Source organism: Amblyomma maculatum, chromosome 7 (assembly GCF_055883805.1).
Source record: "Amblyomma maculatum isolate TAMU_Amacu chromosome 7, ASM5588380v1, whole genome shotgun sequence".
Classification (NCBI taxonomy): domain Eukaryota; kingdom Metazoa; phylum Arthropoda; class Arachnida; order Ixodida; family Ixodidae; genus Amblyomma; species Amblyomma maculatum.
Window position 1 is genome coordinate 137,983,848 of NC_139350.1, and position 10,959 is coordinate 137,994,806.

Sequence of the window (10,959 nt, forward strand, 5' to 3'; positions counted from 1 at the left end):
CTATAAGCTTTGAGAGCAGCTTTATTTAGCACATTTTACAGCCAAGACATACCGAGATGAACATTCACGGCTGCTACATATTAGTTCATAATATTAACAATCACATGACACCAATCGCTGACATCACTGCACTTCTTTTTCAGCGACCATCAGGATGAAACGGCCCAGTCAGCGATTGAGGAACCCCTCTACAAAGAGCGAAAATTCCTTGTGTTCGAGGGTTGCCTGCGGCAGCTTCTTGAGACCAGAACAATGTGCGGGCAAACAATAACCCTTTACTTTAGCATAGCGGGAAGCCTTGTGACTGTGAAGGGGACATGCTCACTGCAGCATTCTTTCCTCTGGAAAAGCCAACCACTGGTTGAAGGAAAGGCAGCAAGAAATGTCCTCCTGACTGCAGGCATCTTGTTCTCTGGCTGCGGTATAGCTTCAGTTCTTCGGTTCCTGCAATCCATTGGGGTGCAAGGCATCACAGAGAGGACCTACTACAACTACCAACGGGCATACTTGCTACCTGCCAGAAATGAGGTTTGACAATAAGGATATCTCTCATACAACATTCAAGTCAAAGTATATGTCATTAACTCGATAACTAGATGTCGCATCCTTTCATGACAACTTGAAGCTACAATGAAAGATATAAAACATATAAAATGCAGCATATATGCAACAGCGGAGGCATTGCAGTGCAATGCACCTGCTACTGCACATCTCTGTTGCCTTTGGCTACATGTTTAATAGACCAGCTGCATGCTTTAGTACTGAAGGCATAATTTTTGCATATTTTTTTTTGTAAATGTGCTGTGAGAAAAGTGAAAAGCAATGCAGCATTTGAAACCTGCCCCCCTCATCCTAACATGCATTAAGGCAACCACATGACTGCAAGTTTGTAGCCTCTAAATTGAACATCTCCTTCTTTGCAGCTTTTTCAGCAAAGGGAAGCAGAACTTGCTAGTAAGCTTGTAGGGACAACAACAGACCTGGCAGGGGATGATCGCTGTGACTCGCCAGGCTACAGCACAAAGTACATGACTTGCAGTGTACTAGCTGTGCAGAATGGAGCCATTTTGCACACTGCACAAGTTCAAGTCGGTGAGGTAATGCGACTCATCCCTTCCGACAACTGAGGTTCCTCCTAACATCACATCCTATCTTACGGCATTTCAACCCTTCTGCTCCAACTTCAGTGCACACGGACGCAAGTGGCATAGGCCTCAGTGCTGTCCTCGTTTAGCGCTATGACGACTGTGAACATGTGATTGCTTACGCCAGTCGGACTCTAAGCAAGACTGAGCACAACTACACCATCACCGAGCAGGAATGTCTCGCGGTTGTTTTCGCCGTGCAGCGGTTTCGCTGCTACCTGTACGGAGAGCCTTTCGTAGTAGTAACCGATCACCATTCCCTATGCTGGCTACTCAATCTCTGTGATCCGTCTAGTCGCCTAGACCGCTGGGCACTTCGCTTGCAAGAATACGACTACAGCATTTCATACAAAAGTGGCCGACGGCACGCAGATGGAGACTGCCTCTCCTGGTTGCCACCTGCCACGACGGAATGCGACGCGGACAACTTTGATCATTACGTCACTGCTTTATCTCAGAGATTTCCAAATACTCATACCTTTTGCACCGAGGAACACACCGATCAGCATCTGGAGTCGTTCTTAGCTGCTGCTCAAGACCCACCTCGAACAGCCAGTTTTGCCTATGCCTATGTGATGGCCTGCTATACAAAAAAGTTTACTCTCGTGGCTGCTTGCTCCAGGAAAGTGTCGTTTTTTTCACCGAGCCCACAACCAACTTGTCGTCCGCACTCCCTGTATGGCCGCCGCTACCGACCAACTCTGCGATTACGATACCTCATTAGATAAGAAGGCTGTGAGAATCTGTTTTTCTACAGACTGTTGGTTAATTGAATATTCTTTTTGCCTTTGTTTAAACCTTGACCTGGCTTAGTATTTTACGCTGTGTTTTTGTGTAACTCTCGCCCTTACTTACTATCTCTGGAATACTTGCTTTGTTATTTTATAGTCTTCTTTATCGCAGCGTTTGTTCATTGTCGGTTTTTTCTCTTGTCATTTATTGAGTCGTTTTTTATTACTATCATGTCCTGGTGTGTTATTAACTTTTTTTATGCAGTGTAATTTGGACTACTACCTATATATGTTCCCATTGTGTGTTAAAAAAGTGACGTATAAATTTATTCCTTGATCACACACCAACACACGCACTTCACTGGTTGACCAGCCTAACTTTTAACTGTGTTCTCAAACCTCATAGAGGGACGATGGGTAACCATAAAGGGGATGCTGCGCCTCTGTTAATCGTTAAGGCGTGGTTTGTGACAATATAGAACAGACCAAAACTGCAGGAAAGGTATTACATATGCTAAAAAATTACAAAAAGGTCAATGAGCTGCAAGGATTCATGGGATTTGCCAACTTTGAGAAAAATTTGTGGCACAACCTGCATACTCTAGTGCAGTGAAAAGAACTGCTCCCTCCCCCCCCCCCCTCCAAAAGAAATTGCACGAGTGCACTCAATTCTGCTTAGGTGCAGTAATGTGAAAGCACTGCGAATTATGTCACACTGCTTAAATTGGTCCGACATTACGCTAGCAAACCTCGGCCGCACTTGTCCAGATGGCGTACGTGTATGCCATATTTACCCAGGTTAAATGAAGGAGTGGTGCAGATGGTACTTCATGAAGATCACAATGTTTGCCACACAGCTGAACAGTATGTTGTAGTTTGAACTTGATGAAGAGAATGATGCTTACTGCACAGCATGAGAGTGTGTTGCAAAGTGCATTGCTCGTACCGTAGACGGGGAATGCCTCAGCCCACATAACCAAAGCAGAAGCCAGTGGAGGCTGCTTGGAACCGTCAAAGCCGACTGCCCACCATCACACACCCACGTAACTGGTCGGAATGCTCTGCCCCAAGGCAGGTGACCTCTTCACCTTGGATAAGTGCTCCCGTCTTCTCTCCTTGCAAATTTCATCGTGGTCTTTTTCTGCAAAGCTGTAAATTCTTCAGTTCTGTTCCTTCTATCTGGTGCTCTGTTCTATACTGCCTTTCGTTTTCCTTTGACTATCCTGCACAGATGAATAAAATGTAAACACCAACACTGGAAAAAGCGACCATGAAAAGAAGCCACAGAAGAGGAGATATGCGGATAGAAAAGCGACAGTAAAAACTAGAAACATATTCACAGATCTCAAAGAAGCAAGATTATAAGCCAAGCTGTCGACAAAGTTCAGGCCCTAGAAATTGCAAGAGAACAAGTTAAAAACATCCTTATCAACAGTGTCAAATGAATGAATTATGAAAGAAGCTCCTCACTCTATAAAATGCCCGAGGGATAAATATTAGAACAGGCAATGACAAGGTCTCCCGGCCCAACTAAGTGATTCCTGCGGTACAGGCCACAAAATGAGAAGCAGTGGCTACCTTAGCTGGCAGAATTCGTGCACATATATTCACTGTGAAAGGAGAGCGATGTAATGCACAGTTAGATACAGCTGATAATCAAGAAATAGGGGATTATGTCCAGGCATGACAGCTGGTGATAGCCGAGACAGCTAAAATAAGGTTTTTAGAGCATTCGCTCGACTTCTCCCGTGCACAAACCTCAAAGTGAATGCAATGTTGACTTTGAACTCTCACGCTGTGCAGCAAACAATGTCATCTTTATAGCTTTGACATGAGAGCACTATGCTATTGCCACAACCTATCACACCTCGTAGTAAAACTACAACACTCGCACTGTCAGTAAACATCGCCTCCATCAATTTCTAATTGCAAGACATTTTCGTGTGCTACAATGATCATCGTCTTAATGTTTCATCTACTCCTTCTCCTTCATTAAACTTACGGAAATACACCATGCACATACGCCACCTCACTATAGACGGAGGTTGCAACCGTGCCAGACAGCCTGCCGAGACCATTGAACAGAGAAGCCAGACTAGCCCATTGCCAAAAAGCTGAGCAAGAGTGCAAGCGAGCCAAGATCGAAGTGGCAGCAGCAACTGTGACTGCGGCCAATGGCTAACGCTCATGAAATTTGGTTCAAGGACGGTTGAACCTGCACAACGTTTTGAAAAATGCAGTGCTGCCCCTACACTTTGGCAAACACACCTGAAAGGGACCAGCTATTACTGCAGCTTGGAGATAAATGTAACACTCTGAAAGCGTATTAGACTGTAAATAAATTCAAATTAATAATTCAGATCAGCAAATGCAGGAACAAGAGTTGTGGTTTGATCTGTGCTTCACCTGTATTACTCCACTGCTAGAATGGATGTATTCTGCGATCTGTTGTCATGTATTCACGGCTAGAAGTATCAATAAACAAACCTTCAAGCACTCATTTCATTGTGTCAGTATCGAGCACTCACACACTCGGTATGATTCAAAACACAGAATGCTTGCGCTGCCTCGGCACAAGCATTCTGTGTTTCGATTTTAATTTTTTTTTTCTATAAAATTCCATTCCAAATAAATGAATGTTTATGGTAGATGCTTGGAAGCATGTGCTCAAGCAGACTTGGTGATGCTCAGAATTGTCTCCATTCTGGATTGCTTTTGGATGTGTATCTTTTTTTTTACTAGGATTTGAATTTTCTTCCCAGGCTTTATTTTTCACTAACTAACAGTTCTACACCTTTCTTGATTAGATATCTACAAGTTCTGGCACTTTAGAGGAATGAGATGTCTGTTCTTAAACAGTACCACAAAACAGACAATTGACGCAGTGCATAACTTGGCGTTCATAAAATAGCATACTCTATTTTTCCACCTTAAAAATAAACGCACTTCCATGCACCACTCGAAGCAGTGCGCCTGGCACACGTGATAAAGTTTAGAATACAGCATTCAGTGAAGCGACAATCACCTGAGATTAAAGGGGAGGGTGCCTGAATCCCACGTAGCTCGCCGACGGAAATTCACGCCGAACCCGGTAAACGACGCAGGCTGGCAGGACCACCCTGTTGCCTTCGCCCAGCCTGCCCCAAATCCACTTGGTAAACAAGCGGTAGGCTATGAAGCGGTGCTGCCTGAAAATACCACACTTTACAGTAAACGGATCATACACACACACACACAAAATAATAATAATGCGAATCTGTCACCTGACGCTTCCGCACTACCTACTTGTTTACATCTCCGTCTCCATCGATGTTCGCTCCCTCCTCCTCTAGTGCAATGTGCACAGCCCGAAGGACTTCGGACGCTTTGGAACGCTGGGTGGATCGTATTGCAGCCGCCGTCCTGCTGGCACACCGCCAGCACCTCCGGCATGCTGCGGCAGTACGCATCTTCTTCAGGTGTGGGCATGCTTTCGCAGCGGCACCTGCGCATAAGTAAAATGTGAAAAGGCCGCGAAGCAAACACGAAACGGCATTTCGTGAAATAAGAAAGTTGTAATAACTTATGTGCAGTGGCGCGTGCGCCACGGAACGCACCATGGTAGGCCGTCGTCTCCGTTGCCAGCGGGTGGTTCAGAAGGGCCAGTCGATGGCGTGGTGCTGTCGTCGCTGTCTAGCGGATCACGAAACGGAGTATAATCATATGGATCAAAGTCCAGCTCGGCAGCGGCTTCACGCAGCCTCGCTTCGAGCTTGGGATCCATGCGATCCATGGCGACCGACACGCGAACCGCCGCAAACCCGCAAACACGAAGGGGAAGAAATCGGAGCACTACCGGAAGTAAACAAACCGAGAGTCGGTGGCGTCACTTCGTGATGCATTATGGGCGGGGCGTCGGCCCGGACATTTTCTTTTTTTTGCCGGCGCATCGGCGTGTATGAGTTGAGGGCTACAGTGACGGGAGAGGAGGAGCGTCATTTTTAATATGGAATATCTGCGCTATTAAAGATGTTAGCCTAAATTTTTTTTGCGCTTTGCTGACTAGTGAAGGCACGCCGACCGCTCGTGCGCCTTTCTTAAGCACGGCTTCAAGCTTTTCATGGGCCCTTTAAGCACGGCTTCAAGCTTTTCATGGGCCCTTTAAGAGGAATAGATAACGCATAGTTTCATGCGATGACGAACAGAAAGCCGGGAACAATTTATGGCAGTCCGTTTTCGTCTTGGATTTGGACTGTAAGAATATTATTGGCACTTAATGGATGGTGGGCTTGTATATCTATAGCTTGCTAGCTGACCGTCAGTCGATGCTGGCGGCGACATCTTGGGCCACGGCCTCGAGTTGAATTTCCAGGTTGTAGCTGAGCAGTAAGGTCTCTCGCGGGCCTTGTTGCACGAACTTCTGGATATGTTTAGGGTTGTGACAGCATTGTTGGTTCATTTAGGGTGCTGTTAAGTGGTCATTTAGCAGGAGCGCCCCCAGACGTGTCAGGAAATTTTTAGGACATGTTGCTAATGCTTGCAGCAGCGGTTGCCCAGACCTTCACGCTAAAGATGCCGCACGTATGTGGGGCGGACGATGTCGCTCTGACCGTGCGCTATTTCCCCTTAGTCGACAGACCTAGATTGTTTCGCATCGTAGGAACAGCGGCTGTCGCTTTGGAACAGTTCCATCTTTTCTGTAAAGGGTACAAGGAAGGTCGATATTTGGTCGATGCATATAATTATGAATGGCTTATGATGCCGACGGGATTTAGCGCCTCCGTATGCATCCCTATTCGAATAAGCACTTAAAACACGGCAAAAGGGAGTAAACGTGACACTACATACTTGACTCAAGCACATTTGCTGGATGGCAGTTCAGTCCGCGTTGCTCTTGAATTGCCAGTGACTATAAAATGAGGTGTGTATGGAAACAATACGCTCTGGAAAGCGTGCAATCTGTTTGAAAGGATGGTTGAAAACAACGAACTTGCACTCTCCACACCAACGGAGCATATCAGCCAGAACGCTGTGCTGAATTGCTAGTATACCTTTGTTCCTTTAAGAGTTTCAACAAGCTTTGGCCACTTTGCTAGTACATGCACAGATTCCATATCCATAGAGAGTGCAAAGCAGATAGATATCAGTGAGATTGTAATTACGTTGTCAAAAGTAAATTTCACGGCATGACAAAAATTATACCTCGTAATGCGCAGCGCCAAATGACGAATTATATCAAAACTTCAGTATCTGTCCCGCCTTATCAGTGATACCGGTTCTGCACTCTATGATGAGCTCGTCAAGTATATGAGGAGAGAGAGAGAAATCTTTGTCAGTGAAATGATAGTTTCACAGCGGTTCCAAGTGGCTGGCAGTTGAAGTCTGTCAGCGAATTGCTGCGCTCTTGCCGTGGCCCGGAACTGGATGTCTGTGTCCTGACTGGCGAGGGTTGCTTCCCATTTTTCAAGCGAGAGATATGTTGCCAGACCTGCCCGAGGGGGATCTTTCGTACAGTCCCAGATTACATGGTCTAAGGTGGGAGGCTTGCTGCACGTTTGGCAGAACGGGTTTACTAGCTCAGGAAATATATTTTAAGTCCAGGGGTGTGGCTGCGAATGAGTTCGGAGGCGCTGCCACGTGTAGCCTGTCCTTGGCTGAGCGAATCAAGCAGAAGAGGCAGGCTCGCTCTAAGCTCTCTGTAAGGGTTGGCAATCGCCTGATACGTATCCAGTGCTTCACTTCTTGAGGCACCCACGTCCGAGACACCTTCACAGCTCGGCTGACACAACCTCGCGCATATTAGTGAGTGGCCTCGTTACCCGAGAGACCATAGTAGGCCGGGACCTATACCAGATCCACTTTCTTCCTATTTTTTTGGCATCGAGGAGGAAGAGCTGATTGTGCACAAAGAAGACACGATCCCAATTACAGCCTGCGGAACGAATGGTCTATGAAGCACCGACATTTCCTGATATATTTTTGCCTACCAGATCCTTAACAGTGACTAACTAAGAGCTCAAAGCCCCTCCTTTATCCTGTTTCAGTATAGCAAGCCATTGGGTGATGTGCCTCTTACGGCACTTATGGCAATTCTTACAGGCGACGTAAGGAATTCAGAGCTATTTCTGCCATGCATGTGAACATTTTCAGACCCCATCGCAAATATTTTGAGCTGTGGTTTGAAATTTTACCATTCTGAGCTCCTCTTATTCATTACGAGGTTTGTTACATCCCAATTTTAGTGTTGCGACAGCTGAGCTGTATTAGCAGTTTTCTTTATTAAGGGGAGATGCACGTCGATAAAGCAAGTTTTTCGCGACATTTTTCAATTTTCGGTTTTTTACTGCAAAATTATCTTTGGGCATTCAGCTACAATCCCCCCAAAAATCAAGGCTAAATTCGAACGCGAAGTTAATAAAAAATCCATTTTATTGAGCCAAGGTGACTCGAGAAACTGCAATTTTTCGCGCACATCGTCAACTTTCGCGCGCCTGCCTCTCGAGAACGCTGGAGCGCCCGCCATTGCCGTCTGCCTGGAGAGGAAGAGTAAGCCTTCTTCTCTCCGACAGCATCTCCTGCAGTTTCGTATTTTTGTATTTTTTATTTTTGTATTTTGTGAATAAATTTCATGTGCTTGTGTCATGTTTTTTAAGAATGCAGATGTTTCAAACTTTCAGATGCGTTTTTCTCCAATTCTAATTTTCAGCATTTTTTACATTTTGTGCACAAACTTTCAAGTGCGTAGAATTCTCAGATTTGGATAAAATTTTGCACACAGGTTCTTCAAAGTATGCAGAATGGGCATATCTATCTGGATTGTCAATATCTTTTCTACATTTTTTGGCAAAAATTCAAAATGTTGACTAGCAGCACCCAGAATGTACACTTTTGATGTTAGTGAATTTTTTTGCAAATACAGGATATTGTAATCAAATTTCAAGTAGTTTTGCTCATACTACTAAACTCAAGATGCAAAATGAGCTATTGCAAGCTACTCTAAACATAAATTTAATCCTCAAAAAAGTGTGCACAAAAAGCCCTATATTTTACTTTTGAAGACTCTATTACACAGAAACTATGCATGCTACATAAAAACCAAAACCATATTTGGAATCTGCATTAAAATCCTTATCAATGATATAAGTTTCATAATCATAGGTTGAATATTAAGAAAAAAGTATCTTCGAGGAGCATCTCCCCTTAAACACTGGTTTCATTTCTCTGAATTTCTTTTGTCCAACTCTTATAGAATAGCAATTTTCTGCATAACTTGAGTTATTGCATGATGTTTTGGTTTCTAGGATTAACGTCCCAAAGCGACTCAGGCTATGAGAGATGCCGTAACTGAGGACTCCTAAAATTTATACCAGCTAGGGATCTTTAACGTGCACTTTACACGGGCGCCTTGCTTTTCGCCTCCAATGAAAAGCGACCGCCGAGGCCAGGACTCGATCCCGCATCCTTGGGAACAGGAGTCGAACGCCGTAACCACTGCGCCAACCCGGCGGGGTAGCTATTGTATGAGTGTTGAAGTTTGGTGATATTCTTCTTTCAAGATACTAACTTTATCTATTCTGTCGCTGATATGTGCGACTTTCTTTCGCCATACTTTTGTTTTTAATTTCGGGAGCAGAGAAGAAGGCACAGTCCGAGAGAACTGGAGATGACAAGCTCTTCCTATACAACTAACCCTACACATACGTTTCGCCACCGTATTGATATTCTGCACCATTTTAATATTTCTTGTCATGCGATGGCAGATATCTATATCCCTGTGCCTGTAATAAAATGGCCCCGAAACAATTTAAGCCAAAACTGGACGCTTTATTCAGCATGACAGCTGTGGTGATGATGACGGCAGGGTATTAAAAACAGTGGTAAGTCCAGAACACTGATATCTTATTCCGCAACGGAAAGAGAAGTGAACTGAATCTTTTTCTCTATCTGCTAGTTCGCCTCGGACTGTAAGATGCTGCGCTGACCAGGGGGCGCGCTTGAAGTCTGACACCCAGCGCCGCCTGGTTTTAAAATGAGCAAGCGTATAGTAGGACGGAGCACGCCACTCGTGCCGTGGCTACGCCCATCGGAGGATTTGACGCTTTCTATTTCGTGCCTAATACTTTTATCGCAAGTTTATTGTTCTGAAAAACTTGGAATTTCCTTTTTAATTGCTTGAAGGTGCAACCTGACCTCTTCAGCTGCATGCCAATTTGGCTACAAGCTGCACCGCTGCTGCCTTGTGGAAGCGACGGTCTCTAAGCGTAGATTTGAAACGGTTGTGAGTTGTCTTTCTTTTTTCCTTATTATGGGGCGCTTGCAAAGTACAGCGCCTTTGCACGGTGAATTACGGGCACACTTTCTATCAAATAAGATTCTCCTGCGATGAAGCATCACTAGTGGAGGGTAAATATATCACAGCAAAATGAAACGACCTCACTGCTGTATTAACAGTTAAGAGCATTGAACATGTGAAGTACTTCTACTCCCCATTTGAGGAACAGTAATGATTCACCTAGCTTCGCGATGAGAAAGTTTTCCGATTAAAATGGTGCCTCATGCGTCGCGAAATATATATAATGCACGGTTTTTAGGGCGATGCCGTTGAACGCATCTGTAGAGAAACAAAGGCATGCAGTCGCGTTTCTGCACTTGCCTATTTACGTCAATGAACGACAAGCAACTGATGGGTTTGTCTTATTCTTCGAAGCGAATAATGCCGAGATCTGCTGCGAAGCATGCATCTTGAAGGCTCACACTGCTAGCACTGTAAAAAGTTAAGTGGCCATAACTTTCCTAGTCATAAACGTTGGACGGATATTAACGGTGCCCTACAATGCAAGAGCGTGAGGGAGAGTTTTCATGCCTTGAATCTCTTTAGTCTATACCCGCACTCTATCTTAAGAGCCAAGAATGAACTACACCGAAGGATGGGATTAGTATCGATGATGACAGAATTAATTGTAACAGGCACTATTTAGCAGTTATGCACTGACCTATCCCCTCCCCTTCCATCCTCCCCGTGCACCGACTGCGACTGGAGATCAGCGTATCTACTATTCCGTGCTCAAATAAACGACTCAAGCAATCATGGTCAGCTAGCAGTA

At 44.9% G+C, this 10,959-nt stretch overlaps 1 long non-coding RNA gene across 1 annotated transcript; it reads right to left on the minus strand.

The window, feature by feature from the left end:
* Positions 1-2,983: 2,983 nt before the first annotated feature.
* LOC146184848 (uncharacterized) lies at positions 2,984-5,203 on the minus strand. Its single transcript, XR_014708602.1, has 3 exons — positions 5,162-5,203; positions 4,902-5,064; positions 2,984-3,099 (listed from the first exon to the last, which is right to left on the minus strand). It is a non-coding gene; the product is annotated as an uncharacterized LOC146184848 (long non-coding RNA).
* Positions 5,204-10,959: the final 5,756 nt, after the last annotated feature.